Source organism: Ambystoma mexicanum, chromosome 4q, assembly GCF_040938575.1.
Source record: "Ambystoma mexicanum isolate Mex_15411 chromosome 4q, UKY_AmexF1_1, whole genome shotgun sequence".
In the NCBI taxonomy this organism is placed as follows: Eukaryota; Metazoa; Chordata; class Amphibia; order Caudata; family Ambystomatidae; genus Ambystoma; species Ambystoma mexicanum.
This window is the reverse complement of record NC_090928.1, coordinates 1,079,322,552-1,079,343,380: the sequence shown is the minus strand read 5'-3', so window position 1 is coordinate 1,079,343,380 and position 20,829 is coordinate 1,079,322,552. Positions and strand designations below refer to the sequence as shown.

The 20,829-nt window shown below is 43.8% G+C and overlaps 1 protein-coding gene across 1 annotated transcript in view; it reads left to right on the top strand.

Moving 5' to 3' along the window:
- ALK (ALK receptor tyrosine kinase) overlaps nucleotides 1–20,829 on the top strand; it is a 3,554,133-nt gene that overhangs the window by 1,583,421 nt on the left and 1,949,883 nt on the right. The window lies entirely within an intron of this gene.

Below are 20,829 nucleotides of genomic sequence, written 5' to 3'. Positions count from 1 at the left end.
AGGCACCTTGAGCTGCTTTAAATAATAGTACAGGAACCACAATGTGTTCTGTGCAGTCAACACACTAGTCCGAACGGTATGGCGTCCTTTCATCGCGGAATGTTTTCCTGGGTTTCTTTTACAGCTGATTTTTTAATGAAAAAAAACTCATCACAATTTTTAGGGGGGGTTAGAAAACATTAAATTTGGGGTGTGGGTGTTCGGTGTTCGGGAATGGGGGCTTTGGGAGAGACCCTCCAAAATAACAAAATAAAAATTCGATGAGTTTTTCTGTAAAAGAATCCACAGTAAAAAACCCGTGAAAAAACATCCTACAATGAAATTACATGGAACTGCCGGAACATGTACACGGAGTCTGCGTCGCAGGGGAACGCTGCTACAAAACCAGACAGAGCAAACAATTTACAACCCGAAGAAGAAGATTCATTAAACAATCCAAAAGATGATGGTGATCCAAACACAAGTCAATATGGCCATGCCTGTGGCCACACCCATGGCTGTATGCAGGGCCGTGAATATCCATCAGTCAGTCAGAGATGCTACAAAATGTAGCAGACAAAGTTACTAGACAATAGCCTGAACTCGTTGGCACACCAAATAGGAAAATCTAATTGGGCTTTTGGGGTAGCCACAATGACATTTGTTTTTAAATGTTGCTAAATAATACATTTCAAAGGAACTGGTTGGCCATTCTCAAAATCCCAATGGATGTCACTAATCAATGGGTAGATGACCGTAGGAATGCTCACACCAACCGCATTAAATATCAAGAAAAGTTTCAGCCCACAGCATCAAAAGAAGAGAAACAAAGGGACCATGCGGAAGGTGTACACATGGGCGCCACCAACACTGCTAAATATATGAGCATTGGATTTGCTTTTTCTCCTTTCATACCTATGTAGCCAAATTAAACTGTTAACAATGGAATTTATGTATTTATTGTGTTGTTTCTATAGTTACTTTTTCTCAGTCCCATACTTCTGGACACAATGGGCAGAGGCATGACGAGATCTGATCATGTGGGTGTATTTCATTGTATATTAAATCAAGTGAAACCTGGCCTTCAATTCGTTGTTGGCCGAGCACACCTGTGCGGGGGTGGGCATTTCACATCGAGCTACCTTGCTGACTTTGACACCATTGTTTGTTTGTTTTATTACTTGTATTGCGCGCCAGACCCAAGGGCACCAGGGCGCGTTGCATAAGACAGCTTACAGCTTAGTTACATACCAATTAGAACATTGAGCACATACATAATGCAATAAATATACATAGCAGAGAAGATCAAGTATATACATGTTATTACAGGATAAACACATAAAATACCCAGCAAATGTAAAAAACACTCAGGGTCAGATGGGAATGTACAAGTATACAAAGTTGGCCTGTCGAAGGTGCACAGAGAAGTCCGTTCTGAGCAGGTAGCTGTCCAGAACTTATTTGTGCGAGTCTTTGATCCACCTTATGAGATTCTGTCGGAATGTAAGGTAAGGTCGATCTGTTCGCAGTGGGGGAGGTAGGGAGTTCCAGAGTTGAGCTGCTTTGACCTGGAAGCTGCATCCTCCGACTCTAGAGAGTTTAAATCTAGGTACTGTAATGCCGTTGGTATTATAGGATCTGGTGAATCTAGTAGGACTTATTCTAGTAAGAGATAGCAGGGTGCGGCGTTGTTTAAGCATTTATGTGCAAGTGAAGCAACTTTTAACTGGATTTTCTCGTAGGTCGAAAGCCAATTGGTTGCTCTTCTGGTTTTCAGAGATGTGGTCTCTCCTGGGGATGCCAAGTGCTGCCTTGAGAGCGTTATTCTGAAGGAGTTGGATTCTCTTGATGGTTTCCTTGTTGGCCCCAATGTAGAGAGAGTTACAATAATCCAACTTTGATAGACTGAGTGCTCTAGCAAGGGTGATACAACTGTTGTTGGACAGGAAGGGTTTACCTGCTCTAATCAATTTGCAGGTATATGCGGAGGCGGAAGCCATCGCATTAACCTGTTTACTAAAGGAGAGGGTAGAATCAAGTAAAAGCCCAGGGTTTTCACCTCATGAGCGATAGTGCTGAGGTTATTATCGATACTGAAGGTGGAATAGTTGTGTCCTAGTTGTTTAAGGGTAAAGGAGGTACCCAGGATGATAATCTCTGTCTTATCATCATTCAGGCATAGTCCATGGGTAGCCATCCATGCCTGGATGATGCGATACACCCTATTCACCAAGTCCAAATCCTTGTCATAATCACCAGTAAGTAGTAGGAGAATCTGAGTATCATCTCAAAAGTTAGTGTAGGTGATACCAAGAAGGTCCAAATCATCAAAAAGGGGCTTTGTGAAAATATTGTATAGGGTGGGAGAGACACATGAGCCCTGGGGCACTCCCCATGTAATGGGGATAAGGTCTGCCGTTGCCATAGGGGAAAAGACTCTCATGGTCCTATTGTTAGGAAAGGATTGTATCCATGCTATAGCTTCTTCAGAGAAGTGAGCAGCTGAATCCAGATGCCTACATAGGACCTTAGGATCGACAAGTTCAACCCTAGGTCAACCCAGCTGCACTTCTGCTGCCCTTGACTATGGTCTCACCTTATGCCCCTCTTACCTTCTACTATCTACCCCACTCCTCCCTACATCACCCCACAGCTCTGTGTGGGCTGGTTTTCCATGCATAAGAGATCGATCAGCAAACTTCTTTCCCTCTTTTTAAAATCGATCCATGGTCTCACTCACTCCTCTATCTCCCCTCCTTGCACTGTACATTCATTTGTGCTCCCCTGTCTGTCTATCCCTCGACTGCACTTTACCCCGCTTTGCATCTGCTCCTTCTCACTTCTAGCCCCCCAAACTGAAACTCCCATACCTCTGACATGATGAACAACACCAACGCTCACTCCTTTAAACCATACATAACCCCATGAAACCTCCCTACATTTCGCTATTGCACCGACTGTCGCCTGCACTTATAATCCCCGCGTTTATGTACTCCTCCAAACATCATCCCCACTGGTTTTAAGCCAGGCTGGGAGGATAATTCCAGGGTGTAAAGTGTGTGTATTGTGAGCAGGACAATGCAGTGCAGCATTGGTTCAATCCCAGTCCAGTGCTTTGAAGGTGTAGGAGCGCAGCATTAAACACAATATAAATAAATATTGTAGTGCTTCAATCAGTGCAATGAGCTCTGCTGCTTGTGTGGAGTAATGTGTTGGCAACCTCTTTTTAATTGCTACTTCCTACCCTTCAACTACGAGGCGCACCAGTGCAGCACCCATATGCCTTTATCCCATCTCCTGATAGATTGTCAATGAACCATCAACAAAGAGCATGCCCCCTCCTCCAGTGCATCCTCCCTCACTTGAATTGGTTCATCCTCAGAACCTACTTATGTAGGAAAGTCATGCACCTCCTCCCCTGGCTGAATGGGTATTGCAATGAATGTAGCAGGGTTCACTGTGTAACACCTTACAATGTGAATAGAAGTGTTAGCTAGTATAATTCAGAACCTGACGCCCACTGGGTATTGAGGGTTGAATTGGACCTTTCTAGAATTGCAAAGACTGTGATCCACATATAATTAAGGCTACAGCTGCTAAGTGGTGTTTGCAAGGGAAATGACCCTGCATTACTGAGTTCATAATCCTGCTGTAATATGCTAAGGGCTTATGTCCCAAAGATGTTGTCTGGGTCAATACTGCTGTCATTACTTTGCCATTTGAATATGAGAACAAATAGAATTCCTTGGTGTAATCGGGAGCTGCTAACAATGAAGCATTACTTATTCCATTCTTCAGTTCTTGAAAACATGTGACAATTTCTCCTGTCCATATGAGTGATCCTATTACTTTCTGTGCTTGTTTAAGTCCTTGCAACAAGGTCTTTGTGTAACTAGAGTATTCAAAAATCCAAACTCTACAATAGTTACACAATCTTAGAAACTGTTGCATCTAATTCACAGTGGTAGGTTGTGGTGTGTTTTGTACTGCAGTCGCTTTCTCTGTGGTGACCCTTTTCCGTGCTGATGATATGATTTTCTCCAAGTATACCACTTCCTTCTGGCAATACTGCATTTTGATCTTTCTGCAAGTAATGTCAACAATGATACTGAGTTCTCTCTGCACTGCTCTTCAGTGTTACTACACACCAGAGGGTCATCTACGTGCTGAATGATGATGATCTAATGTGTATGTTACCTAAATCCATATGCAATACTATAAAAAATACTGGAGGACTTGCAGTTCCCGTGAGGGAGCTTTGCTTGTTGAAATCACTGCTCACGATACATGAGCGCGATGAGACACTGAGGATTCTGGTGCAATGGAATGAAGAATAAGCATTTTTCACATAAATTGCAGTAAATATGTAGCCTCAGTGGGTATGTTACAGAGGATTGTGGTGGAATTCAGTACTCCACAATATTATTCAACGGGCGGAGAACCTGTATCACTCTCCAACTTCAGCCTTTTGCTTTCTTGACAGGATATATAGCCATGTTGCAGGGAGACTGTGATGGTAGTATTATGCCCTGCTGCCATAATGTCATGATGGTATCAGAAATATCTTCATCTGCCTCTCTGGATAATGGATATTGCCGTACCCTAGGTAATACTGCACCCTGCTTCAGCTTTATGTGAACTGCCCTTATGTTCTTCAAAAAACCTACATCTTGGGGGTTCATGGTCCACTGGTTGCTGGGTACCTTGGCCATGTCTTCTTGCAACTGAGAGGGTACTGGTCTAGCAATAAGTGTAGTGTGTGGTACTCCTCTGTGCTGCACCATGACCTGACAGGGACTATATATTTCAAAATCATTTCTCCATCATTGTCAACATCTTCAAACAACTCTTCATTAGACACCCCCCCCATTCTGGGCTGGGTAGGATCTATACACAAAACTGTGCACCAACCACCTCCTTCCTCATCAGTCCCTAACAATGTTACATTATCCTTTTTGATTATTGCTGCACCCAAATCTAGTGTAGGCATGGTACATGGGGCATATTCCTGAGGGACTGCTGGCCTAAACAAAAACTCCACTGGCACTCTCCATGTTTTTCTCTTACATTCCTGGCACCCATCTCACCAACACCGTTACTCTAAATAGGAACACATCTGATGAATTGGCACCCCTATGGAGGTTGGCATCAATATAAAGTGCTTGTATTATCGCAGTGGCCCTACCATGATATATTCCAGGGGTTGAGCACACTACACGACGTCGGTAAACACGATAGTCATGTTCAGCTTGCTTAGGTGGTCCCTACCTAGAAATTTAACTGGGGTACCTTTTGAAAATAATAACAGGGCTCCCACCTCTCGGGGATCTACCTTTATAGGTACGTCTTCTGTAAACGGAACCAACATTATTGCCCCAGAGCACCCCTGTGTGTCCATAACTGTTCCTGACAAGGGGAAGCAACCTTCATTAATACAGAACTTTGCAGCTCCCATGGCTACCATGAAGGTGAATGTTTCACTACCTATCCTCACACCTGCCTGGGGTTTTTCCTCAGTGTCGGCAGTGACTGACATGACTGTCCATGTTAGGGCTCTCTGTGGGCTGTCCTATTGAGGATAAGTGTCCAACCCCAGAAGTGGAAACATTTTCCATCCTAGTACACTCGCTCCAGTGTAATAGGTTAACGTACCATGTGGCAGGGCATTCCAGTCCCAGGGCTGAGGTGGGGACTATGGAGCTTGCTGCTGCAAATATGCTGGTAAAGGATTTGGACCCGGGTTCTGCATTTGTGGTGTTGACGTGTCAGATACTGATCCTGTGGTGGTTTATTTATTTATTCACATTTGTTGAGCACTCAACAGCCCAAAGGCATCGTGGCGCTTGTTACAGAGGATTTGAAACTTAGTTGCACATTGCATGACAATTACATGAGGGAAAGAACAACAATACATATTTAGTTCCAGAGAGAGGGGTAGGGGGAAACAGCCTAGAAGGGTGCAGGGGATTAGTTAAATAGGGTAGTCTTTAGCGCTTTCCTGAATGCAGCGAGGGAAGGTTTGTCTCGAAGCGAGTTGCAGAGTGCATTCAAGAGTTTTGGAGCAATATAGGGAAAGCCGATGCCTCCTGCCTTCGATCTTTTTATGGTAGGGGTGCAGAGTTTGTTGACATGACCGTTTCTTTTCGTCGAGTGTATATGTCTCTTGTGATGGTGTCAGAGAGGTAGGGTGGGGCATTTAATGTAAGGCACTTGTGTGTAAGTGTGAGTGTCTTGAACGTGATCCGATCCTTAACGGGAAGCCCGTGAGCATCCCGCCTTGCTTGTGTGATATGGTCTCTTTTAGGTATGTTGAGAGCCGCTCTAAGAGCGTTGTTCTGGATGACCAGCAGGCGGTGCACATTTTTGGTGGACATTCCACATTTATTCTGGTTGTCCAGAGTTAGGCGCTGTGGGGGCCTGAGGCAATTTAGGGGATCATTTATTATGGTGGATGGTACATAAGCACAAACAGGGGTCTGCGCGGGTAAACGTGGGGATGATAAGAACATACTGGTCTGCTCTAATACTCTTGTACAAAGTGCTCTGTCCTGTGTAAGGGTGCAGAGGGAGGAGACTGACACACAGGTGGCTTGGTGTTTGCTATAGACAGTATTTGCAATGAAAATAAAGGAAACAACCTATCTCCCCATATCAATGAGGGGTGTCCCTGCCTCAACTAACGTGCTAATAAGTCTGCCAAGATGTTGTATGAACTTTAAAGGTCCACTGTCCTATGTCAAAACAGCCCTATCTCTGTCCCTTACACTTGTAGCTGAACTAAACAGCTGTACAAAAGTTCTTGGTCTGAACGTTCCCCAGCAGGGGGAATGGCTCCCTTCCTCTGATTATAGCACTGTACAAGCAAAAGGATGCAGATCATCCAACACTCTGTGTCACAAAGTTCAAGACTTTATATCCCAGGGGAAATGACTCCCCTCCCATGGGTTTGTGCTTTGATCCTCTTTGTGGGTTGGTTTGCCAGGTGAATGTCTCCCTTCTCCTGGCCCTTGTCAGATTTGTTTTCCCAGTTCATAATACCAGAGAACATGCCTCCCTTCCCCTGGTCTTCCTTAGACTCTATTTCGCATTTGACAACACCAGGGGGAATGACACCCTTTCCCTGGCCTTTCTTAGGCTCTGGTTTACAGTTCACAACACCAGTGGAGTGGCTCCCTTCTCCTGGCCTTTCTTAGGCTCTGGTTTACAGTTCACAACACCAGTGGAGTGGCTCCCTTCCCCTGGCCTTTCTTAGGCTCTATTTAACAGTTCACAACACCAGGGGGAATGACTCCCTTCCCCTGGCCTTTCTGGGGCTCTATTTAACAGTTCACAACACTAGGGGGAATGGCGCCTTTCCCCAGGCCTTTCCTGGGCTCTATTTCACAGTTCACAACAACAGGTAGAATGATTCCCTTCTCCTCGCCTTTCTTAGCAAACAAAGACCCAATTGTGATGGGGGTCACTCACCTTTTTTTTCTTCTTCTCCAATAGTACTTGGTGTACTCCCCTGACAAGTACTGTGACATGAAAAGGGGTTGTAACCCAGACCTGTACTTCTCTGACTTGCTTTTGGCAGACCTGGTTCACTCTCCTGCCAGGTACAACCACAAATTACAATGTGCTCTTTTTCACTGTTTACTCTGGGAATGGTTTGTGACCAACCACTGTGCTGAGGAAGATGATTACTGATGCATTCTTTCTCATTCTTGTTTTCAAGTGTGGTCTGCAACCAAACACTTTGCTGAGGAAGATTATTCCTGATCTACTCTTCCTCACTCTTGTTATCAAAAATGGTTTAGTCAATGGAAGCCTTAATGCCTCAATGTGTTTATCCAATAGGGCCGCATTTTGCACTGGTGTGCCTTCTGCACAGAGGAAATCCCTCCTTTTCCAGCGTGACGAACCTGCATGTATAGTTGACGTCACATAGGTGGAGTCAGAGTACACCGTCACCTCCTCATCCTCATATCTTTGGAGTGAGGCGATAAGCACCACTAATTCTGTAGCCTGTGCTGAGCAATGCAAGGGTAATCTTGCGCTGGTGACTACCTCAAATGTACCCTCTCTGCTCAGCTTTTCTACTGCTGATCCTGTATGCCTTTCGCCAGTTGTTTGATACATTTTTGAAGACCCGTCAATTAAGAGAACTTACCCCCCCCACCCCCTCTGAGAGCATTTTCTGTTACACAGGGAATATCATCATAATATTCAGTATACGTTGTGCAGTCATGTACATCATCATCCTCCCCTTTGGTTCTGTTATGAATGTTGCTGGGTTCACCACTCTATGCCTAACAATCTTAATTGAAGGGTTTGTGATAATTACCTCATATCATGATGCTTTTTTGTGGTCAATGTGCTTTTGGGTTTTTCCAAAATAGCAAATAATACATTGTAGAGGAGCAGGTGAGGCCTCTTCTCTAGTCCACGCCACTTCATCACTGTCCTATTGGAGAAGCAGATGAGGGGCTACCATTGGGAGTTCAAGCATGAATTTATGTGACATGTCCATACCGCTGTAAATGTTTGAAAGATGATATACACTCAGCCAGCCATTCAGAAGATATCCTCACGTTGAGTCAATGGAGGGTAGGTATCAAGAAGGATGTCAATTTCCTAAATGCAAGGAAGCGGCTCTAAGAATTATGGATGAATGCTAAATAGTCTGATGACAATTATATGATGTCATACAGAAGACATATAAGCCTAAATCAAAACAATACAAAAATACTTAAAACTGATGATGTAACAGAAGCGCTGAGAGAAACGTATACCAAAGATGAAGTTATCGTGAAAACAAGAAGATGAAGTAACGTTCTGACCAATAACTGTAAATACCCTGTTACGCAAGGTAGAAGAAGCACATAGAAGCTTGCTGAAAAGAGGTATATATACAATGTTTAGAATGGCCATTGGAATAAAATGGCTGACAGCTCATGTTGAAGAATAAACCCAGCTACCTCAAAAACAAGCCTAGGATCGCTAATTGAAGAATTGATGAAGAAGCTGTTTTTATGTGTGGAACAAGGGAGTGTGTTGGCCTGGAGTCAAGGACGCTATTTTGAGAGATGGGAGCAAGGCACAGAGAGGGGCGAATGAAAAGACCCTGTGCATGAGACATATTTCTACAAAGATTAGGAGGACAAGGACATTTGCTGATGGCAAGTATTGAACAACCGCAAAGGCAAAAGCCTATGTGAGGTGGAGTGAGCAAGTGTCTAAAGGCCAGAAAGAGTAATGACAGCCTGGTTAATTAAATCAAATAACAGAAATTGAGAGACAGAAATTGACAAAATCATAGTCTCCTGACACGTGATGAACAACTTAAAACAAAGGCTATTCATTAGAGCTTCAAGGTGTTTGTGGTGTGCTCACACTCCCTTGAATGTCTCAGAACAATGAGCAGACTACGAGGTCAACTACAAACGATAGACCTGGGCTAAGGAACTGGTTGATGACATACAATGCACTTATTGGAAAAACAAGGAGATAATTTGACACAGCTTGAGCACCTAGATTTCACTTTGTTCACGTGCTGCTAAACAAGCCGAAACAAGCTGAAAGTCCAAGTTTGGATAAGGTTGCCAACCAATGAGAAGGGCCTGCCATGCACTTTCATACACAATGTTGTAGTAATTAGCTTGCTGCCAAATTCTCTGCTATAATCAGTATGTGACATGCGTAGAAGTAGCTCAGGGCATGTCCTACAGACAAGGGTCAGCCAATAAGAGATTAGCAATTATGTTATTCTATAAGTAGATACATTCCCCTAATCCAGTCCCTGCCCGCGTTAGGTTTTCATGAAAGGATGACATCACAAATGAGATACATAAAACTATATAAACTCTGTGCAAGCAAACTTTGGCGTGAAAAATCGAGCATCTACTTAAAGCAGTGTTTCACCATCTTCCTTTGGTCTGTCCAATTATTTTGTCTGTGATATTTATTGGTAATCCCATCTAGCACAAAGAGGACGCTTCAAGGTGCTAAAGCACAGTATGCTCAACAAATAAGGTCCTTGAACACCCCATTGTAATACACAAAGCTTTTTCAATAGCAAATGCAGCAGCAGCTAAAGCTTGTTCATAAGAATAATACCCTTTCATAACCCTTTCATAACTGGATCTAAAATCCTGCTGTAATAAGTCAATGGTTTATGTCCATGTCCTAATGTAATTTTCTGTGTAAGGACTGCTGGCATGACTTCACAATTTGAATGGGAAAATAGGTAACATTCTTCATGATGATCTGGTATTCCCAAAACAGGAGCTGTACTGATTGCCTTTTTTAGTTCCTCAAATCATTCAGTCATTTCATCTGTCCATATTATTTTACTTTTGTCTACCTGTTCTTCTTTATGTTCTTTTAAAAGTGGTTGAATATATGTGCTGTAATCGAAAACCTAGGCCCTGCAATCGTTACATTGGCCTAAAAACTGCTGCATTTCCCTCCCTTTTTTAGGCTCTGAAGTATTTATAATTGCTTCAGCTCTTTTTTGGTGTCCCTTTTCTCCCTTCTTGAGAGATTAACTGTCCTATATACAAGACTTCTTTATGACAATAGTGTAGATTTTCCTTGTGCACCTTATATCCTTTTTCTGCCAGTATGGTCATGAGTCGAATTGAGTCTTCTATGCATTTTGCATCTTTCCTCTGTCTCACTGCACACTAAAATGTCATTTGCATACTGAATTATTGCACTTTCGAGCTAAACATTAGCCAAATCCATCTGGAGGACCCTGTTAAAGATTGAAGGGGACTGTGAGAAACCAAAGGGTGTCTCACTTGCTAGACCACAGGGATCTCTCTCTCAAGTGGCCAGGGCACAGCCGTCACCTTTGGATCCAGACCCTGAGGTGGACCAGTTCAGGAGGATCACAGAGGTGAGGGGTCTTTGGGGAGTGGGGGTGAGGCTGCCGATGGCGAGACACAGTATTCCACCCTTTACCATAGACATGATACCTCCTATTTCATAGGATATTCCGATGTGTCAACCCCCACCCCTTTCCACTCAAACACGGGGCCGAGGAAGAGGGCAACTGAGAGTAACAACGCTAACACTTACACATCACATTGGACATGTCCCGCTAATTGGGACAGGCAAAGACAGGCACTTGACACTAAGTACATACATCTGATACCAATTAGCTCTCCTCACACGGATAAAAGGCAGAACATAGAGACACTCTCTGAGCAAGGTGGAACACGAGTATGTGCAGAACCTCTCGGGCAAAGGCAAACCTACTGGATCAGAGCAACAGAGAGAGAGACAGGAGCACGGGTGGAGAACCCCAGGAGTTCCCTGCAGGAGGTTGTTGCCTCCAAAAGGCTGCGAAAGATACCTGGAGAAGGCCAAATCCCAAACAAGAAGGCTGCATTGAGTTTCAAGGATGCCAGCGTACCTCGCAGGTGAAGAGCACAGGTGGGGAGGCGAAACCAAGCCTGTGGTACTAACCTTGACTCATAAACTGGAAGACAGTAAAGACAAGAAAGAAACACACTCAGACAGTGAGTTGGCAATCAACTCAAGAGACCGGTGTGTGCTAAAGAAAGATTGAAGTGCCAATATTATATCATACAACTGAAGGCTGCACGCGTGTGTTGAGACACGAAGAAAAGCAAACCTGCGAATGAACCTTGAAGTAACGATAGCTGTAAAGTCAGCGATACTGAGTAACAGAGTGGACCCGCGAAAGGATGTAGCCCACTCGAAACTTTGAACTGTGAACTTTTGCTTTGAAAGGTCTGAACCCGACTGAGGGGGACTGATGTGAACTTTTTCTGTGAAAGGTCCGAGCTCGACTGAGGGATACCGATATGTACTTTTGCTTTAAGAGGTCTGAGCCGAATAGAGGGAGACCGATGTGAACTTTTTGGTAAACTGTGTTTTGGAAATTGGAAAGTAAATCTTTAACGTGGAACACCAGGTGAGCCTCGATCCAAGTTTTGAACTGCCTTTGTCAAGAGCCTGAGCCAGAGTGTGTCATCCTGTCTACAGGGACCACCTTACTCTGTGCTGTCCAATGTGGGGAAGAGAGCTGACTCAGCCACGTTTATTCTTTAAATTTCAACACTGACGTTCCTTTGCATACATATAATCATTTTCACACTATTTGTAGAAGATATACGGTAGTCATTAGGTTTGTGTTAGTATACCATTTTGATTTGACGGACCCAACGGGACTATTTTGTTTATTATTTGATGGTCAAGACTACTCCCATCTTAGCTATAGGGAAAAGTAGGAGTTTCTCCAACCCCATTGAAACTTCAATAAAGGTTTTACAAATTGTACTTTTTGTGTCAGCGTCATACTTGTGATACCATGCCTCCCTTACAGGACCCATAGTACCCTTGTTTCAGGCAGATATTTGTATACAAAAGTGAAGTCAAATCTTGTGAGTCCCCATGGAAGGAAATTGAGAAAAACGCGCTTTTAAAATATATAACTGTAAATGTAAAATATTTGGACTTTGATGGGATGTTACATAATATTGTAGTGAGATTTGGAAAAAATGTAAACTTTGCTTCAACAATATTCTTTAGGTGGCAAATATCCTGAAGAGATCTCAACGGCAGCCCAGTTGATTTATTCACAGGATACACAGCTGTATTACATGGGGTCTCTGATGGCACCAATATTCCCTGATTCATTAAAGCAGAAACAGTCTTCAATATACCTTCATCCGCTTCTCTGGACATGGGATATTGTTTTTCTCGTGACAGAATTGCTCCTGGTTTAAGCTTGATTTTAAATGTTCCTACTCCTTTAAATAGGCCGACATCATATGGACTGGAAGTTCATAAAATATTTGGCACTATCTCAAAATCTTCCCGGAAAAATTACGGTTTCTTTTTTACCATCGCTATTCTCTGCAGTATTTCCATATTCTCCACTTTAATCCAATAAATGAAATTTTTGAAAAATGCTAATCCATAATCTGAATAATCATCCCTAAAAATCTCTGTCTGTAGAGTCTGACAATCTGTATCCTTCACAGGGGGCTTTCACTGCTCTCCACCCTCTCCACTCGTCATCTCTTGCATGGAGCTCTAAAGGGATAACCTGTCCTTCTTCATCATCCATAGGTAGTTCTGTTCCAAACAAAAACTTTTCAGGTATTCTCAATATTTTACCTACCAACATGGGTAACCATGATAATAAAACAGTTACTCACAGGGACGTCATTTCACCAACATGCTAGGGGTCGCGGAAGTGACATCACACGACCCTTGACCCCTGATTACATCACAGGAAGTTATGTCATTTGACCCCACCCCAAAGTGATATCATGGGAAGCGATGAAACACGACCATTCACCCGTTGACAAAACAGGAAGTGGCATCACATAGCAAAAATATGGTTACAATATCACTATAATGTGATGTACGTTTCATACAAGAATGGATCACCATATATATCATTAAGATCAGTATGTATAGTCCCATATTATCAAATGACTGTGAATGCAAGCAGACATCCATGACCAAATGATAATGATGTATTATTATATAGCCCTTACGCTTAAGGGCTTTATATAGAAAAAATATAAACCCAATATCACCCAACCTATGTTGGTACTCATTTAACAGGATGAAAGGCTGAGTTGAGGCGTTTAAGAACAGACTAAATCAGTGACTCACCCCCTGAAGTGTGCCTGAAATAAACCTTTAATGAGTCTAGCAATTATTGTATAGAATTCCAGAAAGACACATTATTTGGTATTCCTATTCTTTCTTATTTAGGGTCAGTGCTGAAAGTGTTAGACTTGTGGCACTCCTGTTCCTATTTTTCTTGTTTCTTTGTTTCTTTTAAAGGGCCTGAACAAGAAAGCCAGCCACTCCCGAAGTAAAGAGCCACATTGTGCTGGCCACAGCCCAAGAGGTTGCCTTACCAAAAAAAAAAAAATAATGTTTTTTTTTATTTCTTTTTTATAGAGGTCGCAAGGGAGACCACAGAGGTCGCAAGGGAGACCTCAGAGGTCGCAGTTGCGACCTCTGGCGACCCCTACATGACATCCCCGGTTATTCAATATTAAATATTTTTGGATCTAAAGGGACTCCTCGCAATGCCTTCTGGCCTGTGAAGGCTAATAGGCTAATAGAAATTCTTTCACATTCATGTAATGTATCCCTGGAGTGAAGCACACTATTTCTTTGTCAGTAAAAGATCATGTAAAGTTTCATCATCAGGTCATGTCCTAATATGTTAACTAGTGTCCAGTGGCGGCTGCTATCATAGGGCAGCCGGGCACCGCCCCCCAGAAAAAAGAAGAGAAGCTAAAAGAGATTCAATCAGAGAACTTCTCTGATTGAATCTCTTTTAGCTTCTAGAAGATGTATTTCCTTTGCCAACAGCGTGGGGGCGCTGTGGCAAGTCAACAATACAGTGTGTAATGTATGTATGTGTATAACTAGGAACGGGTCCAGCTTTCACAGAGGGGCGCGTCCCGTTTTACACTTATTTTGTCAATAGTAGAGTGCGTGGAGCTTGTAGATCCACGCACTCTACGTAAGCCCCTTCAATTAGCAGGCTGGCGGAGCGCTTCAGGGGTGGCCCGCCAGTATGAAATGTACGCAAACAGCACACTAAGGAAATTAAATTCCCTCGAGTCCCTCCCCTGCATGGATAAAGTAATGTCATTGGCTGTTTACCAGCCAATGACAATACTGTATCTATGCAGATCACTGGTGCAGGGTATGTGCGTGTGCCTGCGCCACCTTCACACTCTCTCTCCCCCTGGCCTGAGGCTGATTCTTTCTTTGAGACGGACTGCGACACGGACAAGCTCAGCTGAGCCTGCTGCCCTGCCCTTTCGGCCTTTCCAGACCACCACCGGCCCAGCAGAGAAGGCCTGGTCCAGCTTGCCGACGTCGGTATTCGGTAAGTACCAATGTTGAACTAGCAAGTTATTTCTATTTGGGCCTGGCCGGGGAAGTGTCTACACACGTGGTCCATGGCCCCAGTCAGCACTGAACGACGTGTAGGCCAGGGCAGGCCTAAACGTCTTTCAGTGTTGCTGACTGCCGTGGGCCTTGTGTCTATCTCACTCCCCGAGGCCTTGGTGGTAGCTGGCCCGTGCACGCTACCACCGACGCGGGGGCCGCCTGGGCCTTTCTTTACCCCCGGTCTGTGGGCCAAGGGCCTTGGGCCACGGACCACAAGGCCCAGGCAGGCGTGCCGCTGCTGCCCGTAGAATCTCCATGTGCCGTTTTATATTTTCAGCATTTTCCGACAAAAAATGGTGAAAATATAAAATGGCATAACAACCCAGGGAGAGCCCTGGTGGTCCCTGGCAGCACGAGGGAGAGGCCCGGCATCGCGGCACGGCTGGTGGCCACGCCTCGCATGCGGGGAGGGGTTGCGGGCCGCGGCTGATTAGAATACAAAAAGGCTTCCCCTGTGCCTCCCTTATTTAATCAAGGTAAGAGAGGGTGTACTTTAAAAACTTCAAACTAATTTGCGATAAAGTGTATTCCTTTCTTTGCCCGCTTTACTGGACTTTGCACCAGTCCGAGCGCAGGAAGGGGAAAATCGAATGGTACACACGCAAGCCATTCTTGTCTGTCGGGCCATGAAAACAATTCCAATAAACCAGCAGGTGCATTTCTGCTGACAACAAATTCATGAAATCCGGATTCTGGACATTCTAGAAAAAAAAAAAAAAATGCATGCGCAAGCAATTTCCCTCTCGCTTTCTGAGCACAACATGCCCTCAGCCAGCCTCTGTCTATCCTTAAACTGTTGAAAGGTTAAGCTGGCTGCAGGAACCGATCCATTTGCTGAGATGCCTGCCAAATATGTCACCTGGGTGCCACCCCTAGCAAGCATGTGCCTGGCGCATGTGCACTAGGGGTCCGTCATCAGAAGGAACGTTATTTCCTTCAGCATTCTTACACACCATGCCATCATGGCGCATGTTACTGTTACTGAGCAGGCTGCCGCTACACTATGGAGAGGTGTACTGTAATGGAGCAAAGCTTTACGGTAAAGCCACGGCCACGCGCATTGATTTCTGTTCTTGTATAGCCCTGGTCTGTTTTATGCCGTTGCAAACACCACTGCAAGGTGGCTGCTGTAATACATCTATTTTTGTACGTTTTCAGGATTATTACTCAGAGTCAGAGCACCCCAGATTAGCATTCATTTTCCCCACCTTTACTAAAGAGAGAGTGTTATATTACACGGACTATGAAGTGGGTTGCTACCAAGAGACTGTGTGAACGTTGTCTACATGTAAGAGTTTGTGAAAGGAGGCAGGTTGAGTGAAGTCCTGCACGCCTGTGCAACCTTAAGCATGGTGCTCCCATATCGCAGACTCTTAAGACCTGACAAACAAAATAACAAGGCACCAAGATTCACAACCTCATGAGAATCACTGATGTCTGCTAGAATGTACAAGTAGGACATTAATGCATCCTGGTTAATTTCTAAGCATACATAATAGGCCTCGGGCAGGTTGTGCAGACTTTTTCTGGCAGATTCCTGGTGGTGCTAATTAGCATTTTTGCCGGTGGTAATCCCAAAAATATGTCACTTTCAACATCCGTATCAATATTAAATGTAATTAATGAATGTCCGAAAATGCTGCTGGTGGTATTTAAGAAAATCTACATGAAATGTATGTGCCAACATGTTTTGTTCTAACTGCCCACACCTCATTTTGAGGGTGGATATGGGTTGTTTATGCCAGTAGATCATAATAGTACTGCACCTTTTGATTTTTACTAATGAAAAGACCGGTTGCCTCGCTTTTATGCATCACAAAAACTAAAGTAATATTTTAGCTTAGTTTCCCCCTTTCAGAAAATGCCTAAAATCCCACCTTAGTAAGAGGATGAACGCATGTGAATGCCAGTAACAGCAAGACAAACATATGTTTCCATCTTTATGACTATATAATGAATTTCTTTATGCCTACACCATGGTACCAGCTATTCTCGGTGCAAGCTGCTGTAAAATACACCATCACACTTGCACACGTAAGAATAGTGTACCACCATTAATATGTAAAACTGAATGCTTTTTTCATATTTCGGTGGGTTTTTTTGGACAGTTAATTGCACATTTTGTAGGCCATTTTTCCAAAAATGTTGTGGGGAAAGAACCCCCCGCACCTGCATTGGGATGGTGGGCTTGCGCGCTGTGCGCACTCGCTACTAAATTCGCCCTGTGAAATTTACGCCTCACCAGCTGAGAATATAGTAATGGCATTGACATGTCGTGCGATCCTATAGAGATTGGTAATTCATCTGAAAAAGGAACGAAACTCATCACCCCTGAGAATCCCTGAGCATTCATGGCAATGCCTAACATTGGGAACTTTCCCTCGTGGACACAGAAACAAGTTGCTCCATTGTCTACAAGGAATGAAAATCTCTTGCCTCCTATTGTTATCCTCTTGCGGGTCGGGTGTCACTGATAGTACTGAACACATCAGGTTGCTTTGTGGACTGTCATATTATGGATATAGATTCATCCCCGTACCTGTGAAAGGATTTCCTCGTACCACAGTTAACACTCCCTAATTTAAGTGCTGGTGTTTGCGGTATTCCAGTATTCGTGTTGCATTGTGGTACCATGGCATGTTGTGTCTGTGCTTGCTGTGTTTGTATCTGTTGTGCTTGCAAAGGCACGAGCTGTGGTGGCCCTTGTGTTGATTGCATTTGAAATGGAGCTTGCTGTTTTTGCTGTGGTGGTGGCGCACGTGTCTGATTCTTTGTGTGATCTTGGGCACAATACTCCTGTGGTTCTCTATTAAATTGTGGACTATAGCCGATCCCCACTCTTGAAGCTTGCCAGTTTTGCTGCATGTCCCCTTTACTTCTACATATCCTAGCTATATATCTCATCCTCCCAAAGTTCCAGCATTGGTGTGGCTGTCCACCAATGAATCCTCCTCCTCCTGAAGGGTTCTGAAATCCACCTTGTACTCCCCTAGGACCATTCCCTCTCCCTCTTGGCCAGAAATGGTACCCATTCTGATCCGTAGGGTACACTACATTACTTTACTGAGCTGGACGCATCTCTTGTGTCACCACATGTTCTCTACTTGTTTATACCGCTCTCCCTCTATGACTAGTGTGAGACAGGCATGGTATCAAGAGAGAAACAGACTCAAAAGTATAATTTTAAAACCTTTATTTACTAAGGTTCCTGGGGTGGTGGAATGCCTGACTGTACCTATCTCTAAAAGGATGGTTCCCTTAACTGATGTTTCTAATGGCCACCGGTGTCTAATAGTCCAAAATAAAAGTCCATCTGTGTCTAAACCTATGCTTGCCCTCACGCTGTTCAAAAATGTGATGGGGGGTCTTTTGGAAAGGAAAATAGAGGTTCAATAAAAATGGCAAAACCAAAGTTGGTTTCAAGTGTATTTGTATTTGTATTTTGTTTATTTGTATTGTGTGCCTGGCTCAAAGGCATCTGGGCACATTTCTTACAGGTTACAAGAGAATAATATAAGCCAAACATAGAACAATATACAAGTTGCATGGGCATGATGTACCACAGCCATAGATCAATATACTTTACAATATTTACAAGATAATTACAGAATTGCAAAAGATTTTGGAGTTAGGTGACTAAGAAGGCCAAGCAAAAGCCAAGCAGAAGGAAAGTGGTGTAGGTTGTTATATTAAAAAAGAGAGTGACGTGAGGTGGCTTTTAGGAGTCCTGCGCTATGAGCCACAGTTTGGCTTTTCTCTTGAAAGAGTGGAAGGTGGATTCAGATCTGAGTGCGTTGGGAAGCGAGTTCCACAACTTGGAGGTGAGGACTGGGAAGCTGCCGCCCCCTGCTTTCTCAAGCTTGAATCTAGGTAAAGAGAGACAATTAGCTTGGGCTGCTCTAAGAGGGCTAGTGGAGGTGTGGGGAGTGAAGCGGTTTGCCAAGTATTAAAGAGCCTGGTTGGCCAGGCATTTATGCGTGAGCGCTAGAGTTTTAAGTGAGATTCTTTGGGAGACTGGTGTCAGAGCTGGTTCCTAGGAATATTTAGTGCTGCCCTAATAACGTTGTTTTGAGTTACCTGTAACTTGCTAATGTTACGTTGACTGCTTCCAAGATAGAGCTCATTACAATAATCGAGTTTCGACATGATAAGGGTTCTGGCAAGGATGGTACAGTTCGCCGATGTAAGGAAAGGTCGGCATGCTGTGATAAGTTTACATGTGTAAACTGAGGATGAAATTACAATGTTAGTTTTTTTTTTCAAAAAAACGGTCGGGTCAAGATTAATGAGTCTGTGGTGGGAACCAAGGATGAGTAGCTCTGTCTTGTCATCATTGAGACATAGCCGATGTTGTGCCATCCAAGCCTGTATGACCTGATAGACGTTGTTGAGAGCTTTCGTGTCAACTGTGTGGTCACCAGTGATAGGGATGAGTATTTGGGTGTCATCTGAGTAGTTAGTGTAGGAGACACCCAAATAGTCAAGAACATCAAAAAGCGGTTTCGTGAACACGTTGTAGAGTGTGGGTGAAAAGTATGATCCTTGAGGGACCCTGCATAGGACTGGTGAGGGTTCTGCAGAGGCCGATGGGGAGAAGACCCTCATGGATCTATTTTCAAGGAAGGATCTAATTCAAGTGGTGGCTTTGTCGGGGAAGTGGGCTGCAGATATGAGATGGTGACAACAAATTTGATGGTTAATCAGATCAAATGCTCCCGATAAGTCTAGAAATAGTAGGGGGGCCAGCTTGCCCTTATCTTTAAGGTCATCAATGTGTGTTTTTAAATCGATTAGGGCTGTTTCAGTGCCATGCTTGGGTCAGAAACCAGATTGTCTACAGCCGAGGAGATTATTGGATTCTAGATAATCCCGGATTTGCAAGTAGGCAGTTCGGTCCAGAATTTTAATTAAAAAGGGAACAGTGGTGATAGGCCTGTAGTTAGTATGAGTACACGGGTCTAGGGACGGTTTTTTGAGTAGGGGGATGACCCGCGCTTCCTTGAGGTTATCTGGTACAGTGCCTGTGTTAAAAGAGGAGTTTATAAAGGCGGTGATAAAAGGTGCTAATTCATGGGTAGCCTCCTTAATGATAAGGGGCTGGGCATGTGTCACCATGGCAATTGGAAGGTTTGAGTTTAGTGATGATGTTTTCCACCTCATTTATAGAAAGAGGTGAAAAGCTAAAAGGTTAATCGGTGTGAAGAGGAGGGGCAGTCTTTCCCATAGGAGTGCTGTGCTGTGAGACAGTAGGTACGCTGCTTTTTTTTTGCATTGATTCTGGTTTGTAAGGTGGTGTTTTTGTCCAGGAGTGCTTTTTGTATATTGGAACACCATGTACAATCTTTGCTGCAGGTGTCAGGTGTGGCAGATGGTGATTAAAGTTCTTTAAGTATCTGAAAGAGCTCTTTAGTGTTAGATTCAGCTTGCATGATTCGTTTGTTATAAGTGTCTTTTTTGGCTTGGAAAATTGCCTCTTTGTAATTAAGGGATGCTATAATAAGGCTGTCCTTATTCACGGATGAAGGAAGGCTTTTCCATCTGGACTCAGCGTTTCTCTTTTCCTTGCGCAGTACTCTCAGTTGTGGTGTAAACCCCATGTTGAGGTGTGCACAGGGTTTGTGTTTCTGCAGTTTAATTGGGGCAATGGTGTTCAGGGCTTTAAGTAAGGTTTAGTTGTAGGTATCAACTAGGACTGTGGGGTCTGCGCATGATACCGAAGCATTGTTTTTATGGGTAGAATAAGTGGGAGCAGTTTCTCTCTAGTTATATCCCTTTTGTTGCTCGTGTTGATGGATGGAGCAATGTTCTGTTTAGAACATTGGTTGTGGCTCTGATGTTAAAGGTTATCATATGGTGATCTGACCATGCACACAGTGTGTTAGACTCTATGTTGATGCTGCAGTT